We start from the raw sequence: 26319 nt of genomic DNA, 5'->3' as shown, positions 1-26319 counted from the left end.
GGAAGTAAGTCATATTTGGTGTCTGAGAAAAGCCTTTTGTGCCCCAAGACAGTTTGGGACCAGAGCAAAGAGAAGGAATGGGCAGACACCTCTGTGGGGAGAAAACTAAAGACATTTCCTACACATCAAAGTGTGCACCAGGTCTAAATTTGGATCCTTAGACAGACTCTTCAGATCACTTCTGGACCTGTGGAAGACTCAGGAGAAGGAGTGCTCTCCTGCCCTGCTTCTATGCTGCAAGAAGGGCTGCTCAGTTGCTCTGCCAGCTCTGCTGTCCTGCTGCTCTGCCTGCAAGAAGGATTGCTCTGCTGCCTGAGGAAGAAGGACTGAACCTGCACCTTGAACCCAGGACCACCAGAGTGACTCCAAAGGCTAGTTGGCTGGCCTCTTGTTCTGAGCTACAAGGACACAACACAATGCTCTGGGCAACGCATCACAACTTCTGTATGGTAGCTTTGCGAGCACTGCCCCAATTTGACACATCACAAAGCATCTTGATGCAGGACCACAAATTGCAGCGTCTGTCTGGTAACTACACACGCATGGATTGCGCTAGCATCTTGATGCCAACAAACGGCCCTGCTCTGTGCATCCCAACACAGCACGATGCAATGGAATGCACCTCCATGGAATTCTTAACAGCACTAGTGGCTTTATCGACCACAACTCAGTGTAACGCATCTCCACACAAGTCCTCACAGCACCAGCTGCTTCATCGACCTCCACAAAGTGTAAGGCATCTTAACGCCCTGCATCGCAGTACAGCTGCTTCACCAGCACCGATCTAGCGCAACGCATCTTGACACATGACCTGTCACCACAACTCCATCTACGGCTTCTTGACACCAGAGCAGTGCAGGGTGACAGAGGAAGGTCTCACACGCCTATTAACCAACATCACATTTTCACACATTGGTGTTCAGAGGTGGGATTGAGTACTTGTGTTTGTGCTTTATCATAGAGTGAATTTATGTGACACTAAAATTCCATATAAATAATTTGATACCATATTCAACTTTTCTTTTTTAATTCTCCTTGAATTCGCTCTTTATTGCATTTTCCAAATTCACCTCTACACTACAGCCGAGTCCAGATTATTCTGCAAGGACAGGGGGCTTCCAGCACAGAGGATCTCCAAAAACAAGAATTTACAGATGTCACAAAGTACCTCAGAGGAGGCCCACCAGTTACAGTATAAAGCACAGGAAGATGTGGCGGAGGATGGGGAGTTGGACGTTGAGGTGGAGGGGAAGCAGGACTGCCCCCTGCTTGAGGCCTCTGGAGGAGAGAGGTAAACCCACAGGGGTGAGGCCCCCTGCCAGATCAAGGGACGACCTCAGCATCTCCCCACAACCTATCCCCAGACGAGCCAGATAGAAAAGCAGAAAGGGAATTCAGGTTTTAGATGGCTAAATTAAAAATGGAAGAAAATAGAGTAACTCATGAGAGGAGCCTAAGGGAGCTGGACCTTTATGCCAAGTAAGTGGAGTCTACTACAATGGCGGCAGCCTATCCTCAGTGTCTACGGAAATATGTGCACATTCAGTTATCCATTTCCCAAATCTTGGTTGCTCCTCCTACTATTTTCTGATCTAAACAATCCCTGACTCAGATTTGCAACAACTTTTTCTCTAGGTTTTAAAGCTGTCCTCAAGACCTCTCACACCACTGTTTGATGCCGGGAGCCCATATTGCAGGTTCTCTACAGCGATAGCTCTCTCAAGTGTGGACCCCACCATTCAATATGGAATTCAGATGAATTTGTGGAGTGGACATAAGTCTTACTCCATTTCGTGCCACTATCGACCCTAAGTGACCTCTGACTCAATGCCACACCCATATATATATATATATATATATATATATATATATATATATATATATATATATATATATATATATATATATATATATATATATATATATATATATATAGAGAGAGAGAGAGAGAGAGAGGGAAAGACCCCCTATGAGCCCCGGTATGTATTCCAGCTGAAACCCTTTTCCCCATAAATAACAAAATAAAATGCATTCGCATGCAGCATAATTATGACCCTGTGGTTCATAAAATTAAAAAACAATCCCAATGGATCTCCCTGCCTCTTCAGTCAGTGGGAGTAAAGCGGTCTTAAAAGATTTTTTGCCCCAAGTACTCTGTTTTCCAATATTTCTTTGCCAATCACAAAAGCAATTATTTCCCAATCTCTAGTCAATATTTGATTGCTTTATGTGGACTAATAAACCCTCGGATCAGTTGGAAAGTGTTGACGCAGTCATACTCTAAGAGCAGCGTAGCTGCTCCTTACTTTGATGCTTATTACCTAGTTTCACAAGTTAAATATTTATTTTATTGGACACACCCTGAATTCTGTCTGTCTGCCTGAAGGAATTCAGACAGGATTTGAAGACATAGCTGTCCGTCTGATTCCACCTAGCAGCAGAAACCCCCAGTGCCTGGATAACCTCGTGGGTGATAAGCAGCGCTCTACAAATCCCATTTGTTTGATTGATTGATCTGCCCTCCCATACAATGGAACACGATATAGAAGAGAAGGTAACATCCCTTTAGCCAACTTTTTTGCGAGAAAGTGAAATTCCCTTGACCATGCTTTGACCTATTCTTTGTAAAGCCTACGCCTGGCATAGCTTGCAGAACATGCTAGCATAGACAAGTTGTTCTCTCCCTTGCTCTCAATTTGTAACAGTCCTCTGCCTTCTTCATCCTATGAGCCAAGAGCACAGACATGACTCACGTCTCTCGGGCTGCATACGTTGTGTGACTTCTGTACTGAAGGTATATTTCCTATGTTAGAGATATTTACACGTATATTGGTATCTGCTCCCATGGACGTATTCCTGCACTGGTACCTACATAAAGCATTGCTAGCCCACTTGCCGTATCTCCCTGGCATACCATCTACCTTCACGAATATAACCTTAACCTGTGCCTCCACCACTCCCAGTGACACAATTATACAGAGCAAACAAAGACTCTGCCCATGGGGACGTGTCATCATCTATGGTAAATGGGAGCAAGATTTGAATATATCATTGACCGAAGAGATGTTGATCTGCTGTTGTTCACAAACTAACAAAGTTTCCTTAAATAGAAGGCATAGGCTCCCCCATTTCAGATGTATACACCACCCACTACACACCAGCTCACTTAGAGGCTTTGTGACTTTAGGATGATGCTACATGTCTAAGGTGTCACCTTCCCATGAAAGGCTGTTTCCACCTACCTTGGGCTTCTCCCGGTGTGTTCTCCTACTCAAATCATCCAGAGATGTCTTCTATTCCACCCTCATCCCCACTGCAGGCTCTGCTGGGATTTTTGAAGACTGTACCTAAACACGTGCAGATTCACTTCTTGAGCTGTTGCAATGAATCCATGGACATCACCGCAGCTAAAGTACCTCTCAAATCCAAACCCAATGATATATGGTCCCCACTGCACTAATAACGCTATACCTGAAATCTACCCCACACCATCCTCCAACTAACGACCATGTGGTGGCTCCTTTTGATTGCACTCTGTGAATTATGTATTCTTTGTGATTCCATTGTGTGATGCTGCTATGTGTGCCTCGGATCCAAGCCATGCTGCCATTGTTATATTGCTACTGACCAGCTCTCTCAGTTTTCCCCACTGATAGTGCAGAGCGCCACAACACTCTTCGGAGTAGCAGTGCGCTTTAGAAATGTATTTTACGTTACATAAAATTTTACGTTACATTACCATGTAATTGACATTATTTATTACCTTGCTGAAGATGTGTTATTGTTGCAGAGTTTCATAAATAAAGTAAAAAATAAAACAAGCATAGGCAAACCAATATAGTTCCACTTTGAGAACTACTGGCTTTGCCAATGGTTTGGCCATGCTGCACAGCATGTTCAACAGAACAACAAATTGCCAATACTGATCGTCAATCCTATATTTAGTTCAATGGTGCACAGAAATGAAGTCTATGACACCCTTTTCAATAATTGAATTATTTCAACTTTATTTATACTTTCATTTGTTTTTTGAGATTCACAGAAGTTGTTTCTAATGTACTTCACCACTTCATATAGAAAAAATACTAATAATTAAAACCATTTTCAATCAAACTACACATGTTACCAAACTGCCCGCATTCACTTACACACTCCTTAGCACTAACATACCTGATTCGCCGCATTCGCAACCACACTACATCGCAGCCATACACAACCCTCAGCCTAGCAAAACATAAACTATACAATTAGTTGAAAAAGCAAAGGGTGACAACCAAACAACACAACATTTAGAGAATAGTCATTCAAGTGCACAAATAGATTACATAAACAGCTTTCTGAATTGACAACCAGATTTCAGTGCACGAAAGCAAACACTTTTTTATATATACAAGTTTGTTTGGTATACAACACGCAAGGTCGACGCGTTTAGAACCCACTCCTTAAGAGGGTTCTCTTCAGGACCAAAAATAGCTCTTATCTTGTAAAATTGATTCCAAATGTTCAATAGAGATATATCTATTGATAAGATATAACGTAAGCAAATTCACAGCTGTTGATTTGCACGTAGTAGAAGAGTAACCAGGCTTCGTTATGGGACTTCGGCGTATGTCAGAGTTCCGTCCTCGTATCACGGTTCTCAATCATGGTAACCGCATTCCATCTTAAGATTTTTGGGACTAATCACCACCAATCTTCAATTTTACTGCCGCGTTGCGTTAGCGTCACACGCTGCACGCCATTTCCTTATGTGCAGCATGGCTAAAACGAATAAAACAAAGTCAAAGTGAAACATAAAAAGTGCTATGACAGATGGGGACGTGAATACGGACAATGGGAGGTGTGCAAGAGGTCTTGGGGAAAGCACATGAACTACGGATGTGCAAAGCACACAGACAGTAGGCGCGGGGGGGATGTTCTGGGGAAAGCAAATGGACAAGGCCACAGACAACGATGGGTGGGCGGGGGCAGCTGGCAGAAGCATGAACAATATCCAGTTGGGAGGGATGGTTCTAGTGCAATCACACAGACAATGGAGGGAAGGTGGTTAGCCGGCACTGGGAAGGAACACAGAGGGGAAATGTCCAGGAAAAGGACACCTGGAAAACACACACACACTTGAAGAAAGGTTCAACAAAAAGAAACTATTAGAACCCTAAAATACAAGCAGTGAAAGGACACAGTAATGTGTACGCACTGGAGGGGAGATAATAACATGAACAGGAAGGAAGCCTAAGGAAGCTGACGAATAAGAAGCAACGGGCGGCCCTTTAGACCCTGTCAGGTAACAAATGATCTTGCCAGAGACCTACAAAGTACCCCATTCCCTCATCCAGGATATTTCCCCACTTTAAAGGTAGCCAGAACACATATATATGTGAAAATACTCGTAGAGGATAGGTTGCAGTACAAGGTGGTAGATGTAGAGTATACAGTAGAGTCTCTAAGGGTTGGAGGAAACTAGGGACCATTTAATACTCTCTAGGACATGTCTATTTAGGGTGTATATGGGAATATCAACACTTACGACTGGCAAGTATGGTCAGTAGGCCTGTCCGCAGCAGTGGCAAAGCAAGGTTGTGATGAGCCATAATGCCATCCCTGCCAAGTACAAAGCATCATGGGTTAGACTAACGCATTTTAGTGCTGGTATCCGCATCACCACATTAAAAAGCATTAATCATGCATATTAGCTCCTACAGGACCTCTGGGTTCGATGCGCTGAACAAGCCTGGCTTCATTTCACAGAATCAACCAGCGCACCTTTAGCTCGCTGTGGCAGTAGTTTATGCTATGCTGCGTGACGCTGCGGTAGAGCCATATGACACATCTGCTCCCGGATTTGAGCCGGGCTCGCTGGCAGTGTGAACACTGGTGCTCACATTATTTTTATAATCAATAATCAGCTCAAAGCAGGCTCAGATTCCGATCAATTCAAGCCCACTGGACGGCCACCTCACAGGCTCTCTGGCTGGACCACATGGTCAAGATGCAATGGTCAGGTGAATGGCTACAATACTTGAACCGGGGCAGTCTCTGCACTGTCCTCATGTCGATCCATCAGTGCCTGCTGACTTTTTATTTTTGGCAAGGCACCACAGACAGTGGTCATGGGAGCGCAGCAGCGGTCAAGTTTTTTTATTACTTATGTGTGACATTTCTACGGTTTCACAGTGTGAATGAGTGGCATTAGACTGCTGAATGTGTGACACCTCGAAAGACTTCTTCATGAGAAAATCAAATCAATGACTAGTATGTGTGTGCCTGTGAGTATTCCATTACTGCAGCCAGACATATAGCACAATAAACATACAGCCGTGACCAGGAGGGTAAATTAGGATGCTTCAAACAAGTGGGGATTTTGTTTTTCTCTGTCTTGATTTGTTAACGTATTCTACTAGACCAGTAATGTTCAAAGCCTTCTTAGAATGCTAAAGTAGCATATAGGACCTCCCTATCGCTAGTCTTATTCCTCAGCTTTTATTAATATGCGATGACTGGTGACCATGTGCTTCTTGGTGTATGTGTGTAAATTAAAGTGTTTAGTGCTAGTTACTGCATGCTGTGTCTAAGTCTCTCCCCAAGTTTGTTTGGCTTTGCCAATGCTTCTTGCCAATGCTTGTTACGACAGATCTCCATTTGCCATCAGCATAAAGGACAGACAAACTGAAGGCCTCACATTCCCTCATCGGGTTACACGCCTGGCATTCATCAGACCACCGGCGTTGTCAGTGCAACCGTTTTGAATTTAGTTTACCCACACCACTGGTAACCTCCCTGTCTCTGCGCCTATTAATCACTTAAGTACACTGCAGTAAGACGCCGTACTCAACACCTTTAGCAAACACCACTGCGCTGTGGCATGAGCAAACACCATTCAACGTTGATTCTGTACTTTATGAGCTCATAAAATAAAACAAGAACAAAAATAGTTTCATTCCGTCAACTCCGTAAACTGCATTTACTGAAGCCAGATCTTTTCATGGAATTTGATTCACCGAAATGATAGGCACCACAATATCACTACTTTGCTAGTAAGTGTGTGTGTGAGTGTGTGTGTGTACGTGCGTGCGTGTGTGTGTGTGTGTGTGTGTTATAGATTGCACAGTGGTCGCTGTGATGCCCTAAGAGGCCTAATTTGCATGGCAGCGCATATGCGCTTAATAATACACAGGAGCCGACTTGTGGTTAGTATGCACGCGGCTCCGACTAACTCCGTCGAGGCCACGCCCCTTTATTTAACCTCGCTAGCATCTGACGTCACGCGTCAGCGCTAGCGCGTCCCGGCAGCGCGGAAGGCTAGAACGCCTCGCGCATGCCGGACACTACACTCCTTCCAACCTTTATAAACATTAAGCAAAACATAGGACCAAAAATTCAACGATGAGTCTGTTACCAGTCTGCCAGTCCTTACAGGTTACACCATATAGTCCGCCAGCTGGGATGACGGTGCCGGGTTCTTCCTCAGGTTGTAGCGGGACGGACCGCCTCTGGAAAGGGCCACATCGGGGGCTCTGCGCCTTGGGGTGTTAGGCTCTGCCCGGGCTGGGGAACCGCCAGGCAGACTACCCCCCGGGGTGGCTGGGATGGACTGGGAACCACCATCCTCACTCCGACCGTCCTCCCCCTCCTGATCTCCGCTCGGCTGGTCGGGGTCCGGCCCCTCTGGCTCGGCCCCGGGACGTGAAGGTGTTCCTGGGTGGACCTTTTTGAAGAACGACACATCTCGCGTGACCGTTTCAGCTCCTCTTTGAGCGGTCACCATCGTGCCTGTCCGGCGGGTGACAACCCATGGTTGTGGTTCAAATGGAAGTCTGAACTTGCTGCCTGGGTAGCGGTCCTTTACATACACTCGGTCCTGTCGTTGTATCGTGGACTCTTTTGCACCCCTTCGCTGGCTGGCGCATCCGATTGGCTAGGGTCTTCTCATTTGAGGCTTGTGCCGGAACCCAAGTGGGGTGGTGTGGGATCGTGTCACCTACAATTCGTCCCATGGTGGCTGTTCCTGGTGCTGCCTCGGTTGTGACATGGGGGGTCATCCGGTATTCCCGCAGGAAACTGTATATCGCTCTCTCCAGTGGAGATCCATCAGCCATGGCGATGCGAATGGTTTTGTTGAGTGTCCTCATAAACCTCTTCACCTCTCCATTGGCTTGGGGCCATCTTGGTGTTATTTTGCGGTGGTGGATCCCCCAGCTCTTGAGGTACTCGGCAAACTCCTGCCCCTGGAAAGGCGGTCCATTGTCGGTCTTGACCACCCCGAAGATGCCATGAGTGGCGATGGTTTTCTCGAATTTCGCTATGACTTCCGTGGCTGTCTGGCTCCCCACAATTTCAACCTCTGGGTACTTGGTGAAATCATCGATGATGACCAACGCATACCGTCCATCGGGGAGGTGTCCGAAGTCGGCACTCACACACTCCCACGGTCTCAGGGGGTTATCTTCGGTCGCCACGGGGTGAGGGCGTTCCGGCTGTCCTGCGGCTTGGCACCACGTGCAGGTTCTCACCGTCTGCTCAACCATCGCATCCATGCCTGGGAACCAGACTTTGGCTCGGAGCCTGCCCTTTGTCTTGACCATTCCTTGATGTCCCCTGTGGGCGAGGTCCACCGCCTGTTGAGCGAGGCTGGCTGGCATGACTGGTCTCGGGCCTCGCAGAAGACATCCTTGGGCGTCGACGGACAGCTCACTCTGCACTTTCAGGAATGACTCCAGTGTCAGCTTGGCTTGGGGCGTCTTTCTGTTGAGCGAGGCTTGGATTGCCCTCCAATCTCCCGACCTGACAGCCTCCGCCGCTGCTCTCACGCATTCATCACCTTCTGAGGCTTCTATGATCGCGGCTAGGCTCATTGGGAGGGGTCGTGACCGCTCTGTCACATACCGGACGTACTCCTCTGTGTCCTCGGCCTCCTCCTTCTCTTCTGTTGTGGCTTTCTGCGGGTGCCGTGACAGGTAGTCCGCCGGGTTCGTGGCCCCGGGTTTGTACTCCACTCAGTAGTCGTACCCTTGTAGTTGGAGTATCCACTTTTCAATCCGGGGTGGCGGCTTTGAGGACGGCCCTTGGAACAGAGGAATGAGTGGCTTGTGGTCGGTTGTTACCGTGAAATGGTGTCCATACACGTACACGTGAAAATGCCGGCATGCCCAGTGGATGGCGATGGCTTCTCGCTCGATTTGCGAGTACCGCTGCTCTGTTTCGGTCAGGGACCGGCTGGCGTAGGCAATGGGTGCCCACTCCTCGTTGTCCTGGAGCTGTGTCAGGACTGCTCCCAGCCCAAACGGGCTCGCGTCGACCGCCACGTTGGTGGGCTTCACCGGGTCGAAGTATGAGAGGGTAGTGTCCACGGACAGGGCAGCCTTCGTTGCTTGAAACGCCTGTTCCTGTTCCTGGCCCCACTGCCACGTGGTGGACGATTTGGTCAACTCTCTGAGGGGTTTGGTGAGGTTGGAGAGGTCCGGGATGAAGCGGCCGCAGAAGTTGACCATGCCAGGGAAACTCCGGGCCTCCGAGATGTTCGTCGGAGCTGGGGCATCTTGGACATCCTTCACCTTGTCCGGGTCTGGGGCCACCCCTTGGTCCGAGAAGGTGTACCCAAAGAAGCTGATCTTTTTCTGCAGGAACTGACACTTCTCCCGGTGCAGGGTCAAACCTGACTCCTGGATCCTCTTGAGGACCCCTCTCAACCGCTGGTGGTGTTCCTCCATGGTTGACGCGTATATGAGCAGGTCGTCGCTCACATTGAGCACGCCGGGGAGCCCACTGAGCACTTCTCTGATGGTATTTTGGAATACCTCGGCGACACTCGAGATGCCGAAGTTCAGGCGCCAATACCGTCTGGGGCCCACATGGGTGGAAAACGTGGTGATGTACCTCGAGTCCGGATGAAGTGGTAACTGGTGGTAGCCTGACCGTAGGTCCATCTTCGAAAACCACCTGGCCCCGTTCAGCTCCCCCAGGATGTCGTCACTGGTGGGCGTCAGGTGTCGCTCTCTTTTGACCGCGGCGTTAGGGAGGCGCATGTCCACACAGATGCGGACTTGTCCTGGCTGCTTCGGCTTCCTGGCGATGACGATCGGGGATACCCACGGGGTTGGCCCACTGACCTTCTCGATGATGCCTTGTCTCTCCTGGGCCTCCAGCTCCTCCTCGACCTTCTGCCGCAGGTGGAAAGCAATCCTCCGGTGTCTCAACGCCACTGATTGGACCAATGGGTCGATGTGTAAGGATACTTCCTTTCCTTTCAGGCACCCGATGCCGTTAAAGACTTCTCCAAATTCTTCCATGATTGTATCCAGTTCTTCCTCCAGGACTGCCATGGCGAACGAGATCAGTCTCAATTCTTCGGCCGACTGCCTGCTCAGCAGCATCCCGCTGCCCTCTTCCGTGACATAGACGGTGGTGTTGATGCTCCTCTCACCATGTTGTAGCTCTGTTTTGAAGCACCCGATGAGGGGAATGGGCGTCTTCTGGCCGTATGCGAACACCCGAATCTTCGCCTCTCTCAGCGGGGGTTTGACCCGCAGTTGGTGGTAGACATTGGCGGCCATCAGCTCGATGGATGCCCCAGTGTCAATTGTCGCCTTTACCTCTTGACTTTGTACTAGGATGCGACATTTCGGAAGTCTGCGCTTCTTCTTCTGTGGTTGATGGATTGCGAACACATAATGGACTGGGAACTCTTCGGTGTCATCGTCCATGTCCTCACGGTCTGCTTCTTCTCGTACCGCATGGGCCGCCTCCTTCTTGGCTCTGGTGGACCGGCACACCGCCGCAAAGTGGTTCATCCACCCGCAGGCGCCGCACTTTTTCCCTCTGGCCGGGCAGTCTTGCATGCGGTGGGGTTGGCCGCCACAGTACCCACAGTCTTTCTTCTTTGCCTCCGGCTGCCGTTTCCCTCCGGCTTGCCTTCCTTTTGGCCGCACTACGTTCACCGCTTCCGCCACCTGCACTTGCTCCGTCTTGACAGGGCGATGTAGGGCCGCCTCCATATGCGAGGCTCTCGCTTGCGATAGCTTCTTCGACCGTCCGAGGGTGAGGATGTCCGCCAGGGGCTTTCCTTCTTCTTGGAGGACCGTGACACGGAGCTTAGACGAGTAACAACCCTGTATGATCTGCCCTCGGATCTCCTCCTGTTCGTCGCGGAACCCACACGTGCTGGCTAACTCCTTCAGCCTACCATGGAACGCATCCAGGGACTCATCCGCCTCTTGTTTGGCCTGACGGAAGATGAACCGTTCATAGTCTCTGTTCGCCATTGGCTCGAAGTAGGCGTTGAGCGCGTTCAGCAGTGTGTGGTATGTTTTCGGCGTGGCTTCCACGAGAGTCTTGTAGATGCGGTGGATGTCTTTCCCTCCTAGGTGGAGCAGCAACGCTCTGCGCCGTTCCCTCGCGATGCCAGCCCCTTCGAAGTAGATCTGTAGACGGTCTGTCCAATCCCTCCAGCGTGGGGCCAGGGATGACGGGGCACCGTCAACGGCAAACGGCGGGAATGGACGCCATCTTGGCACGTGCGCAGCACGCGGTGGAACTGGCTTCCTCTCCTCTGCGTCGACGCCACCAGGCGTGCACCCTCTCCAGCCGCGGCACGTAGACTTCCCTCGCGCGTCTATACCCAATGGTGGGCGCGCCTACCTCCAGACGTCATCCGCGGGACCCCTTCGGCGCTTCTGGGTTGGGGCGAGCACACCCGGCATAGGCCCGAACCGTAGGAGGGCACGGTCGTCGTCAGGCACCTCGTGGGGCAGGTGTGGCACCACCTGGGTGAGACATACCCCTCACCGGCCGTGGATTGGGGCACCTGGGCGCACACAGCGTCACCGTCGACGGCTCGGTGGGCCTCCAGGGCACTTGCAGTGATCCTCACCAGGCCTCTTAGCAGGCTCCGCCAGGACACCAGGAGGGGGCCTGCACACACAGGCTCAGGACAACTGGGTGGCCAGAATGGGTATTGTGGGGCACAAATAGCACATCAGGGCTCAAAAGACCCTCGTCGCCATTGTGATGCCCTAAGAGGCCTAATTTGCATGGCAGCGCATATGCGCTTAATAATACACGGGAGTCGACTTGTGGTTAGTATGCACACGGCTCCGACTAACTCCGTCGAGGCCACGCCCCTTTATTTAACCTCGCTAGCGTCTGACGTCACGCGTCAGCGCTAGCGCGTCCCGGCAGCGCGGAAGGCTAGAACGCCTCGCGCATGCCGAAAACTACAGTCGCCACTCTGTAGATATAGTTAAGCTCAAAGTTCGATTGAAAACACATTTATTGACTTAGATATAACTTTTTCTCCGTGATGATTTGCACAAAATGTGACCCTCCACTACCTTTGCCCGCTTTGATTTCGGATGCCCAAGTTCTGTGAAAAAATGTGCAGGGGGATACGGTTAGGAGGTGAAAAACAAACATTTGCAATGCAATAGGTCTCGCATTTTTTTCAGTCAGAGCTATTGCCGTTGCAAATGACAATGTTTTTTTTATCTGGTTTTGTTTGGAGTGTAGTGGATGTATGAATAGAGATATAGCTTCAGCACTGTATAGACGACTTAGAATGAGGAATTACCATTGGGACTAGAGAAGCAGCTGCAGTATTGTGTAGAGGATTTAGAATGAGGAATTACCGTTGAGGGCATAGAAGCAGGTAGCAGCAATGTGTAGAGTATTTAACATGAGGAATTATCGACGGGATAAGAGAAGCAGGTGGAACACTGGTTAGAGTAGTTGGAAGGAGAAATTATTGACAGGAGGATGTAGAATGAGGAGTTAGAGATGAGAGCAGAGCAGCAGCTGCAGCAGTGTGCAGAGGAGTTAGAACGAGGACTGAGTATTGGCACCAGAGAATCCTGTAGCAGCACTGGCTACAGGATTAAGAATGATGAATTACCAGTGGGAACAGACGCAGCTGTAGCACTGCTTAGAGGAGTTAGAATGAGGAATTACAAGTGCGTCTAGAGAAGTAGCTTCAGCATTGTTTAGAGGAGTAAGAATGGGGAATTATTATTGGCATTAGAGAAAGAGCTAGCAGCATTGGCCATAGGAGTACAAATAAGTAATTACCAGTGGGAAGAGTGATGCAGCTGCATTACCGCTTACAGGATTAAGAATTTAGATACTATTGGGAATAGAGATGCAGGTGTAGCAGTATGTATAGAAGGTAGAATGAGTAATTGTCGATGGGACTGCAGAAGGCTGAGTTAACAGCAAACAAATCCTGGGCGCAAATACACAGAAGAAAAGGAGCAGCGAATACGCCTGCCACACTGGCACACATAGCAAACATAAACACAGTGCTGAAAGGCCATTATAGAGGTTCATCTTTAAAAAACAAAATGCAAAAAGCAGTGGTACTGCATTTATCAACTTCAAAAGGATGAAATGCTGGGTGAACCCCCGGGATGCGAATTTTCGATTTGGCAACAGGCCCACAATCTCAGTTGGAAAAAAGAACAACAAAAAAATATATAAGTTGTAACAAATGGACCACAGCAAGATTAATATTCTGGCCATCACAACACATAACGTCAGAGCAGGTGTTGGAGTTTTGGACTATGGAACGTCTTACTACAAGTCTTATGGTCTAAGGACTGTATCACAACACCACTGCAGCAGTCAGCGTACATTATATATTATCACATACGAAAGGCATGTCACATACATGTTCTAATAAGCAAATTAAACACAAAAAAATAGCTCCCTAAATAAACAAAACCAAATGGCAAGCAGATAAATGAACAAATATGGAGCGGAGTTTGGAGCATGAAACTTACACCCGGTGCTCCAAAGCCATTTGTGGTGGTTAATGATTAAAAAGGAAAAGCAGACAAAGAAATCCCGCACAAATGAACACGGAACAAAAGGAGCAGCGAACTCGTCTGCCACACCGGCACACAAAGCAAACAAACCCAGTGCTTTTTATTAGCGTGTAAGGGGCGTTACTTTGCTGTTTGTGAGTTGCATTTAGCTTTTTACAGCTAAAATGAGGCATAAAAGCCACGACATAAACAGAGCTCTGTGCCAGCTCTTACGTCACCATTCTGTAACTCTTTAAACTTGGTTACAGCGATTCTATTTCAAAGAGGTACATGGTACATTCTGTAAAGATGCTTCTTTTAAATTGGTGCAGCAGACAGAATTTCGAGACAACATTAAAGAAAGTCTGCAGTCTAATAAAATGAAAAATGCAAAAACAACAGTTGATGGACAGAATGCAGAACAATGTCATACATTCACCCCAGTACAGAGATCTGGGCCTAAATCCATCTTTTTTTGCTCACCATGCCATTCCAGTTTGAACCCAGCCATATGCAAATCAGTCTTGACCCTGTGCCTCATGGGAACAGTCCAGCCCGAACTGCTAAGCCAGGTCATCCCTAGACTGGAACTAAGCATCCTAGGACCGGTTTCGGGGTTTCACCCCTCTTCAGCCAGGATAGCTTGATTCCAGTGGCATGGAGAGCACGGGACTCACGTCTGAGCATACCCGTCCCACTCGGGGTGACATGCAAAAACAACAGTTGATGGACAGAATGCAGAACAATGTCATACATTCACCCCAGTACAGAGATCTGGGCCTAAATCCATCTTTTTGTGCTCACCATGCCATTCCAGTTTGAACCCAGCCATATGCAAATCAGTCTTGACCCTGTGCCTCATGGGAACAGTCCAGCCCGAACTGCCAAGCCAGGTCCTCCCTGGACTAGAAACAAGCATCCTAGGATCGGTTTCGGGCTTTCAGCCCTCATCAGCCAGGGCAGCTTGATTCCAGTGGCATGGAGAGCACGGGACTCACATCTGAGCATACCCGTCCCACTCGGGGTGACATGCAAAAACAACAGTTGATGGACAGAATGCAGAACAATGTCATACATTCACCCCAGTACAGAGGCCTAACTCCATTGTTCATTTGCTCACCATGCCATTCCAGTTTGGACCCAGCCATATGCAAATCAGTCTTGACCCTGTACCCAATGGGAACAGTCCAGCCTGAAATGCCAAGTCAGGTCCTGCCTGGACTGGAAGAAAGCATCCTGGGCTCACTGTGCCACTGGAATCAAACTATCCTGACTGAATCGGGGTGAAACCCGGAAACCGGTCCTAGGATGCTTGTTTCCAGTCCAGGGAGGTCCATCAATTGTGTGTCTTTTGCTTTCTCGGTCTAATAAAACAAGGCAACTCAAAGTTCAGAGGTCATCCACTGTGAGTCAGTGCAAAAAAATGGGGCGACGAGCAGGAAATAATTTAAAAACAAGCATATGCAACCTGTACAATTAACACATTTAGTAAGCTATTCCTCCAACTCTCAGCCAGACAGCTCATCATAATTATATTCCTATGATGCCAACACAACATAACCTAAAGGTTTGTTACCCCTGGGTGTGGTCAGGAACGTCTTGGTCCCCCACAGTAAAGCCTCGTGGGCCTCGAGGCAGCAATCAGCCTGACACCGAGGGTACCGTGTACGAGGTTTTTCCGCATTGGCCTCATGGAGGTAGCCGTGTTGTCAATCATCATTCACTTGCAGCTCTGGCGGCCATCTTTTAGAGATTAACAGATTGCCTTTCAAGCCTCTGTAACTGTGCAGAGAGTTCAGAAAACACAACAGGATTGGTAAATACTTCATTTCATAGAGAATACACTTTATATTTGAAATAATTATTTGGGGGTAATTCATTGTAACAATGTTCTGTACTACATCACTAATCCTTTTTGAAAAGGGTTTTTTAATTCACATTTTTAATGTAGTTTCGTTAATGGTTCAACAGTGCCATGTCTCTGCGCTGTTGGTCAAGTACAGCAATCAAAATCCAAAAGGTCACGTGCGTCCCTTTCCTTGTGACCATTTAAGATGAGAACTAGCGAGATCGGCAGCATGGCACAAAAAATAGTGCTGTGAAAAGCACAGCTCGAATTTACAATTAAACAGTAGCGCTTGTGAAAACCACAGCAATATAAAAAAAAATAACGTAAGAAGAAGCTAGCAAAAGCAGGCGGCCCCCATATTGATATTGAAAGCGCAAGCCCGGTGCATTGTCCAGATATGTAATTTGTCCCAAGGAAAAAAGTAGTCCTCAGAGGAATACTTAAACTCTGACACTGTAGGGAGATAGTACTCGGCCGGTGCTCCGTAGCTGGAAAGTGGAAACAGAAAGGAGGGAAAAGAGGAACAATTGACCAGTAGCAAGAAAGGATTTTCAAAGGACAGTGGCAAAGACAAATAAAAAGCGAAGGCAACCAGGGGGTGGAGTTTAACTCCAAAGAGCCTTCTCAGGGCATCTACAATAGGTCGCTAAGTGACAGCGCAAGTGCTGTTACGCTAGACCTAAAAGGACTTCCCATTGTAGCCTCCATAGGAAATTTTGCTCACGCCTACAGCCCAAACTGCTAAACAGATTTATACCATACTTGGCATAAAAGCAGAGCATACACACAAAGGATGCCTTTATTGGTTTGGTTTACATTTGTTCACTAGTTTTTTTAGATATTGGTGTTTAAATAAGTTTCCAGTCTGGCTTTAAAGGGTTAACACTATAGTATATCTCTGCTGTTTGGGATTTGCATTTAACATTTAAATAAAGGGTCTATAAAGTGACAGTGTAGGCACACCCTGACCCCGAGGCCATAGAAGGTCCGGGGACCCCAAAAAGTAACAGGATTCGCAGGTCCAATTACTGACTCGTGAATCCCCAGCACCTAAAATGGTGGCCAGTTACCAATGTGACCATCTTGGCCCTGCAGTTCCTGGCCGCCATGTTAGGTGCCATGGATTCAGGACTCACAAATCACTCATGAATCTGAGCACTCTCTATGCTATGAAGCTTGAATCGGATTCACAAATCCCAATTAGTATTCGCAAATCCGAAAAAAAAAACCTTAAAAAGTAAAGGCCTGGCCTAAGGCGAAGCACACTGGGCCAACCATCATGCACATCAGGGTTCAGCCACCTGTGTGCTGTGCACATCTGAAGGACTTGAGCATCAGTGAATATCTGCCTTTGGTGGGGTGGGTGCAGGGCCTAGCTGCAGGCTCTGCAGCGCACAGTCAAAGGCCGGAAGCAGTGGGGATTAACCGCCTGCAGCTGTTTGAGCCCAGGACCTGGCTGCAATCCAGATGTTGCAGCCAGCCCCTGCTGCACACGGACAAAGCCCTGGGCAGGTGGAGCCTAGCCAAAAGATATGTCAGGCCGCCAGTCTTACCCTGCTCTATATGGCGGGAGGCTGTGCATTGCGCCCATTCAAAAATAGGTACATCGTTTAAAAAAAAAAAAATGACTTTCACTGAAAAAGAAAGTCCAAAACCTGTGTTGAGGTGCTGGCTCAAATGTTTAAAACACTGAAATTTGCCGGTAATCGTTTCCAATGCACAAAAGAAATACCATAGTTCAGACTGCTTGATATTCTCACTACACTTAATTTTAATTGTTATGATAACAAATAAGTATTAATTAAGACAAAAATACGGTGAGCGGCGCAAATTATGGTGTGTATTATTGGCACGCGTAGCTTGTTAATTTCTGTGGTTTTGCGGTTTTACAAGTTTGAATCAGAAATATAGCTAAGATTTTAACTGGATTTTCTTTCATTCAGTCACCACTGTGTGGGTATAGTTTGGTCAGAGTTTCCATAGAAAGGGGTCCCAATAAGTTGGAAGGTTTGCTTGCTGACACAGTAAACAAGCATTCACAATGCAATAGGTCTCGCATTACTGAAAGTTTGAGCTATTGGCATTGCATTATTATTTGCAACTACAATAGGTCAAACTTTCAGTAATGCATGACCTATTGCATTGCGAATGATTGTTATATGTAGTTCTAAAGGAGAAGTTAAATAACCTTGACAGCTAGAGGTAAGTCGTAACTGTGAGTTTGTATTTTAAAGAGAATCACAAGTTGCTGAGATAGTTATTTTTAGGTCTCGCCTAGGCAGCGCTTGCGCTGTCTCGTTGAGACATGCAGTATACACTATAGTGTATAGAAGCTCCACCCACTCTCCACCCATCATTTTCATTGGTTGGTGTCCTAAATGGTGCCTTTCGATTGGTTGTAGGCTTGTTAGTCCCTCCTTATGATGGACATGTCTTCATTTGTGTCCTTCCACGGCTACATTGCTTGTTTTATTTGTCTCTACCAATGCTTGTTTTATTTGTCTCCCCACAATGCTTGTTTTATCTGAGATCTCTGTTTAATTATTTAGGATTAATACATCCCACGCCACGGACCTTCTTTTAATTATTTATAATAAATACAGCCCAAGTCTAGGATCGAACTCTGCTCTCCAGCTCCAACGTCGGCAGCTTTATATGTTACGCCACTGCTCCTCGCTTCAAGACAAGCCCCCTTAAACTTAAAGGGGTTTATCTTTGTTTCCATTGCGCGCACTTTACAGTGCCCCTGGGGCAAAAGCAGGGACCTACTAGAGTGCTTCTCTATCAGAATGCACTTTGCGGTCCCCCCGGGGTACAAGCAGGCATCCACTTCAGCATGCCTAAGCAAGCGTGTGATGAGTGAATGCGTGTGTGTGTGCGTGCGCAGGCGAGGCTGCATGAGTGGACGGATGGCGAATTTCACGCCAACCAGGATGTTTGAACTTTTCTGCTGTCATTAGTGCATTACATGTATCCCATTACTCAGTCGCCCTCGCAGCAGCTTCAGATCTGCAGCATGACTCATCCATTTTGAACGCGTGAGATTTGCACTTAGAAACATGTTGAAACGTGGAACATGTGGTTTAATGTACAAAAGCCACTTGATTGCCTTTGTCGAAGCCTGTTTAAATTGTGACTGAGTGCAGAATAAAAGAGTTTGTATTATATTACAAGATCACCTACGCCGCGCCCTAATTCTCGGGAGTAGTGCTTAGTGTGGGAAGCTGTCAGATCTGGGGCACCCATCAAAACAGCATAAAAACTAAAAACAGTCTCCTTGATTTCAGCAGACAATTTAAAAAGTGCCATACCAGCTTTGAGGTCGTCTACTAGTTCTAACTTTTAACTTTATCTCGCAGCACTTTGCATTATGGGAGGCGCACTTTTATATTTGAAAACATGTGCTGTCTAGAATGCAAGATGATAGGAGTGTACTAGGCCGAAATGGTGAAACATCTCGAAACCGACATGTGAGTTTTTAAGCTCAGTTTGGGGGATCGGTACAAAAATGCGCCATGCTAAGAGTGACATTTATTTCTGTGTCTCGGCTGGCATTTCATTGCTAACTTCCGTAACCCGTTCCTATTTTGTCAGAATCAACATGTCGATTTCTCTCTCTTTTTGCGTAGTGTGGCTTTTACAGTGAGCGATGAAGCAGAGGGAGAAGCCGCTGCCTTGCCTCTTGAGTTCATAGTCATGACGTAGCGGCTGCTGAGTCAAGCTCTCAGCGCATGCGCCGTGCTCTAAGTTGCAAGCTCCAGCGCGTTCCATAAGTGCACGATCTTGAATAGTTCCCAGTCTCCGATTTCCTCTGTGTGCCAGCTACGCCCTTGCTCTGTAAGTACTGCATATACACACACCGACGGCAGCGTTTTAGTAGGCGAGGGATAATCGATCAGATTCATATATCAGTATAAAATGCTTTTACTAAAATTATACATGCTTCCCTTCTCAGAAACGCAGTGGACTTGTGCACCTGCTACAAAAAACAAATGTTTGTATAGCGCTTCATATTGTTGTTAATGACAGATATTAATATTGGCTAATGTAATAGTAATTAATAAAACGACACCACAAAGATGCAAGTCTGAGTTTGCCGTGCCAAAGCCTAACCGAAAGCCACGGGAGTCTAGCAAAACTGACTGAGGCATCTTGCAAAAGAGTAAACCTATGACTACAAGCGACACACAGCCCCACACACGCGAGCGCGCGTGCCAGCGCCTGAATGTCACCTATAGGCTACCATAGGTTTTGTCTTTCACTTTAGTTAGGGTCAAAAGAATGAATATCTTTGAGCTCGGTCATATTAACGGGTGTTACTGCAAAGCATTTATTACTGGACAAGAGTGCTATATATTGATACTGTTAAATCCGTCCAGCTTACCTGTTAATATTGGAAGCACACGGAGCGCTAAAACCCTCGTTTCAGGATAAAGATATGGCCCGAGGGCCGAGCACCAACACGAATCTCTTCTCTGTGAAATCCCCTCCGAGGTGTTGAGACCGCAACTTTCATCGCAGGAAGTGCACTTAAGGAACTGGCTCTTTTTCGTTTCTTTTGAGCTAATGAGAAAAGCGCGAGGGGCAGAAAGCTGCTGTGGGAGGGGCATTTCGAGCATGAAATAGGAAAGTTCACATCATATTTTTATACACAACCAAGGGTGCTCCTTTGTAAATAGGATTTGTGTAAGCATCGTCAAGCCCTGGTCAACCAGTGGCACCTTCAGAACGGGGACTGGAGAAAGGAGGAACGGGGCGAACCAAGGGCCAACAGATAAAACTGGTGGAGTCACGTATAATTGGCAATTGAGAAAAGTGTGCACCTCACATACACCCTCACTCATGCTCACTCGCCCTCTCCCTCGTCACTTGATCTCAGCTGGCAAGCTAGACAAGTGAGTTAGACGTCTGGGTGCCACTAGCATCTCATACATGTGAATGCTGATATGGCTGTCTCGGCCACCCATTTTTCTAATGTTGATAACCGAGTACAGACTAGTGACTTCCCCACGTGCTACCTGTCTGCTAATGCACCTTGTCAGGGGGACAACGCATTAGGCCAATCGAATTACAAATACAAGTTCAATGACATTGGATACTAGTAATAATCCATATTTCATACACCAGGGTTCTCCAAAGTCGGTCCCGGAGGGCCAGATACATGACAGATTTTTTACAACAACGACATTTATCTAAATGGGGATATGCTAGAAATCTGGCATGGATCCGGCCCTCCAGGACCAAGTTTGGAGAGCCCTACCCTTCACCATAAAAGGTAAAATCATGGTAGCACCTGTGATAAATGGTCATTGTACGATGCTTTGCCTGTCAGGCCATGTTAATGTGCACCAGAGAAGTTCCTCTTCCCGTCATTCTTCTCCCACAGCATGCCTACTGTTTATCGCCACTCTTCCCTTCCACGTGCCCACAGCCTCCTACTTCAAATATTCTCATCCCCTCAACATTTCTCCCACGTTGTTGTTTTCTCAATCCCTCTCCTTCCTTTCTAGATTGAGCTATTCCCTCCTTTTCATCCCTTCAGCCCCTATCCTCGCCTTTTCTCCTTAAATTTCCACATTCTGTCATTCTAATGTTGTCCTTCTCTCAGCTGTCTCTTTTACCTTCTCTGTCTGTCTAATGTCCTCTCCTTTGTTTTTCTCTCAGTTTATCTCACTTTCCTCTCGTTAGCCTTCCTTCTGAATCCTCTGTGCGCATCATCTGCCACATGTTTTGTACTGTACACCACTCAATCTTGCTCACTAGTTTTTTACGGTGTAGGATTTCAATGGACACTGAGTCACACCGTGCTGAGTAACGGCCGTTTTTTAAAGGGGGCCTCGAAATGTGACTCTATCTGGCTTTGTTTTGTTCCCTGGCATAGGCCGTCTGTTTTTTTCGTTAATCTGTGAGGGGGATTTCATGGTAATTCGAAACCTGGATTACCAATCCATGCCTTTCTGCTCCATTTCATCCACCTTGCTTTTTTCTGTTTTGCTCTGCTTTGATTTGTTATTTTCTTCTCCTGTTTCTATTTATTCTTCTCTATTTCCTCCTTTATTTACTTTGTTAATCTTAGGACATTTTTGCTTTCTTTATTTCTCTTTTTCATCATTCTATCTTAATTGTGCCGTTTCTATTTTCCGCCCTATTTTCTTTTCACTCAATTTATCCCAATTCCGCAGTTTCATTCCATTTCTGTTACATTTTCCTCCTTTCTCTAGCATCCTTTCTCTTTACATATTTTTCCTCTTTCATTCCTTTGGTAGATAGAAGACATTGGGGCATATGTATCAAAATCTCCATTTGCGAATCTCAAATAGCGATTTTTTGAGAATCCCTATTTGAGAATTGCAAAACGGGATGTATTTAAAAATTCGCACAAATTTTGAGAATTCTTAATATTCCTTAATTGCGATTAGCAAATTGTGAAATCGCAATTAAGGAATACCTTCCCATTCATTCCTATGGGCCAGGAGGCCCATAGGAATGAATGGGAAGTCATTCTCAAATTGCGAATCGCAATTTGCTTATCGCAAATTGCGAATAATTTCAAAGGTGCAAGGGTGTCATGATGACACCCTGATGCACCCCTGAAATGAGCATGTGTGCGCATTGGCGCACATACATGCCCTAAGTGCATGGCACTTTGAAAAATGCAAACAAAATGTGCATTTTTCAAAGAAATCGCAAATTACCACCAACTTGAAGTTGGTGGTAATTTGCGATTTCTTAAGGAGAAATCGCACAACTCGGGTGCGTGTTACATAGCATTTAAGGAATCGCAATTTGCGATTCCTTAAATGCTTACGCAAAATTAGGGAATCGCAAAATTAGCGATTCCTTAATAATGCGATGCGAAAATGGCTCATACATCTCATTTTCTGTTTTTTTGCGAATCGCAGCGTTTGCGATTACAAAATCGTTTGATACATATGCCCCATTGTCATTTACAAAGCCAATACCTCTAACTCTCACAAATGCGAGACCAATTTGCATTGCAAATGCTTGTTTATCAAGGTGTTCCCTATAAATAGTTTATGTGACTGTACACTCAAAGACAACAGACCTAAAGATGGGGGGCTGTGTTCTTTTATGAAGTAGGTAATATTTTTCACATTTAAATCCAAGTTACCAATTTTTTGCCTTCAGTTTGGCAAAGATTAAGCCTTTTAAGGACTTAATCTGAGCACTCATATAGGCACAAAAACAATTGAAGATAACACATGTGTGCCATAAAGACAGCAACACTAGACTGAAATCCAACTTAATTAAATAATGTGGGGTTGCTGGCTGCAATTTTAACTAAGATTTAAAACTCTGAGGGGCATATTAGCAAGGGCCAGATCGCCACTTTATCGGCACTTTTTGCCGATAAAGCGGCGTTTTTTTCATCGCCCAATTACCAAGCTGTCGCTAACAGCAGTTAGCGACAGCTTCCAGGCGATAGCGACCGGTTTGGGACCCGCTTTGCATGTCAGCGATATTTATCGCTAATGACATGTAAAGTGGATGTACCCAAACTGGTAGCGACTGAAAGCAGTCGCAAACACAGCTATCGCCTATTAGCAATACCCGTGGCGTGTTAAGAAAACGCGTGCTAACCGCGATTAATGTCAGGATTTTACACCTGGTAAAAACCTGACTTAGCCATAATAGTCAATGGGAGGTGGATTCTACGGCTAAGACCCCACCTGCCTATTAGCAAGATTTTCCTCAGATATAGGATTTTTATCGCTGGAAATCTCTTGTAGATGGGATTCGCCGCTATCGCTTGATTCTTATCGCCGTGGAGATAAACGTTGGTAATACTGTGTTATCTCCGCGATAGAATCCAGCGATAGGAGGCGATAAAAAAAATCGCGCCATACACGTTTTGCGATAATTATCACAAGTTGTTGCTAATATACCCCCATATGCATAATTCAATGAAGTTGCTAACAGAGTCTGGTTTCAGCACTGGTGATGCTTAAAGAAAAACAGGAATTTCTTTTTAGGTCTTGCCTAGCGTTGCAGCGCAAATGCGTTGCCATCGCTTTGCGAGGCATGCAGTATACACTATAGTGTAGAAGCTTTGTGGAAGCTCCGCCCACTCTCCGGCCCATCTTCTTCATTGGCTTAGGTTCTAAATGCTGCCTTCAGATTGGTTTTAAGCTTGTTAGTCCCTCCCCATAACAGCCATGTCAGTCATTTGTGTCCTTCCACGGCTACTGGCCCCTTCACAGCACAGACTACTTTCTTCTTCTTAGGTCTCGCCTAGCATTGCAGCGCGAATGCGTTGCCATCGCTTTGTGAGGCATGCAGTATACACTATAGTGTGGAAGCTTTGTGGAAGCTCCGCCCACTCTCCGGCCCATCTTCTTCATTGGCTTAGGTTCTAAATGCTGCCTTCAGATTGGTTTTAAGCTTGTTAGTCCCTCCCCATAACAGCCATGTCAGTCATTTGTGTCCTTCCACGGCTACTGGCCCCTTCACAGCACAGAATACTTTCTTCTTCTTAGGTCTCGCCTAGCATTGCAGCGCGAATGCGTTGCCATCGCTTTGTGAGGCATGCAGTATACACTATAGTGTGGAAGCTTTGTGGAAGCTCCGCCCACTCTCCGGCTCATCTTCTTCATTGGCTTAGGTTCTAAATGCTGCCTTCTGATTGGTTTTAAGCTTGTTAGTCCCTCCCCATACCAGCCATGTCAGTCATTAGTGTCCTTCCACGGCTACTGGCCCCTTCACAGCACAGACTACTTTCTTTCTGTGCCCCCCTCCCGCAGTCTGATACCTTCTCACCACCGCCCCCATCGTGCCTCATCACCCGCACGCATTGCTATTTGCAATGCAATAGGTCTCGCTTAAATGCGAGTCCTATTGCTTTGCCAATGCTTGTTTGTATCACTCTAATCTGTTTCACGCAGTGCTTTAGGGTCAAAACATTATATAACCTACCCTGTAGATGAGACAATATCCGCGGTTCAGCAATTAGACGAAAGAAAATGTATGCTCTCCGGCTTTCCCTTATTCGCCGCGCCAATGTCAGTGCCGACAGAGCCCATAAGAGGGCAGCAGAGCTCCAAACAAAATGACTTTGCAGCAATTTATTTTTAAGACAATCAAACTGTCCATGTCAGAACCATCATTCCAATGTACGCTGCGGAATAGGAACATTCTCTATTTCGATACATGTGGGCTAAGTTAAATTCAGCAATTCAACACACCTAAGAACTGATTTCAGACATTTTCAATTGTGCGCCCCAGGGAGTATTGTCATCTTGTTCCGATCACAATATTGCTTCAAGAGGAAAGGTTTATCCATTCGTTAAAAAGTGCGGCTTAAGTGTTTTTTACACTGGACAGCGGCGGCTCCTCCATAGGGGCGTTTGGGCGTCGCCCCACTGCTTTCTCGCAGTGCAAGAAGCAGAAACATAAAATGGTAAAAACTACCATTTTATGTTTCTGCTTCTCGCACTGCGAGAAAGCAGAAGTTCCTGGTTGAGGGCGGGAGAGTGGGCGGTCATGCTCGATAGCAGGGGGGGGAGTGGCTTACCCACTGTTCTGAGTACTGACTTTTTGGTCGGCCCCTGAAGCCGACCAAACAATCAGTACCCACAACAGTGGGTAAGCCACTAGCCCCTGCTCTCGAGCATGACCGCCCACTCTCCCTTTTTCTTTTTGCAGGAGAAAATGGCGCGGCTGGGGCGCTCTCCCCTGCGCCTCACCAATCGTTTGGCTCCCATGTTATGTCGCGGCTGGCATCGTCACTCACTCCGCCGGCCGCGACTGGGAGACGTTAGCCATGTGGACGTACGTAGCCGGGAGCATGTCGCAGGCGCCATGGGCGCAGCTGCTGCTGTAATAGATGTCCTTGGCCAAGTTGGAGAAAAAAGTAGTGTGCGGTGAATGCGGTGCAGCTTCGCCAGCAGTGTAGGACTGCAGTCGGGGTTCTTGAGTACAGTCCAGTCAGCGTGCGAGAGGAATTCCTCGGCCTGCGAGAAGTGGCCCGTCCTGGTGCTGGTCTCGGCAAGCAGGAGGTAGGCACCAGCTGCAGGGAGCGCAGGCCGTGGACCGCGATACCGAAGCGCAGGGCGTGCATAGCAGCAGGAAGAGCCTGATTGTACCGCCAGGAAACAATAAGCAACTGCTCGGCCGCTTGCTGGCAGATGTCCAGCAGCCGGTGCCGCCTGATCTGCAAGCTCTTCTCGGCGCTACGCTTCCGCTCTGTCTCACTGCAGAGCGCGAGCTTCGGGGCACGCAGTGGCCAGTTTTCGAAGTCGCAGCGCTGATGGCTGATGCTCGGTCGAGCAGTAGTAGGTGACCTGGCAGTCTGGGCACTGCAGGAATGCCGGGGCCTGGCATAATTCGAACAGGAGACGCACCCCTGGGATTCGAGAGTGAGTTGATTCTCAGCATCTTACTCAGCAGTCTAGTTCTTTCGCACTGGCCTGGTGTTAAAATCGCTCCAGAACGTTCAATGAGTGTAGAGGCCGACAAAGCCACCTAATGGTCTTCGTTCCAGGCACAGATTCCCTTCCACTGTGCGGCTGCTTCTCAGACGAGGATTGGTATCGTTTACAAGGGAGCTGTGTGGGAACCTGATGAACGAAATTCACTGCGTGCTGATCTCTCTGGGTAAGGTAAGGTTGCACTATTGATCAATATCAGGAAATGCTGCTGTCCTACGGATGCTGCAGGAGT

General features: G+C 47.3%; 1 long non-coding RNA gene and 1 pseudogene across 1 annotated transcript; both read right to left on the bottom strand.

The window, feature by feature from the left end:
* Nucleotides 1–3980: 3980 nt before the first annotated feature.
* LOC146809029 (uncharacterized) lies at nucleotides 3981–20145 on the bottom strand. The gene is made up of 4 exons (XR_014966309.1): nucleotides 20024–20145; nucleotides 15367–15572; nucleotides 5528–5601; nucleotides 3981–4761 (listed from the first exon to the last, which is right to left on the bottom strand). It is a non-coding gene; the product is annotated as an uncharacterized LOC146809029 (long non-coding RNA).
* A 5241-nt stretch (nucleotides 20146–25386) lies between these two features.
* LOC146809028 (zinc finger MYND domain-containing protein 12-like) lies at nucleotides 25387–26034 on the bottom strand (annotated as a pseudogene).
* Nucleotides 26035–26319: the final 285 nt, after the last annotated feature.

Source organism: Triturus cristatus, chromosome 7 (assembly GCF_964204655.1).
Source record: "Triturus cristatus chromosome 7, aTriCri1.1, whole genome shotgun sequence".
Lineage (NCBI taxonomy): Eukaryota > Metazoa > Chordata > Amphibia > Caudata > Salamandridae > Triturus > Triturus cristatus.
This window is presented reverse-complemented; position numbering and strand designations above follow the sequence as displayed.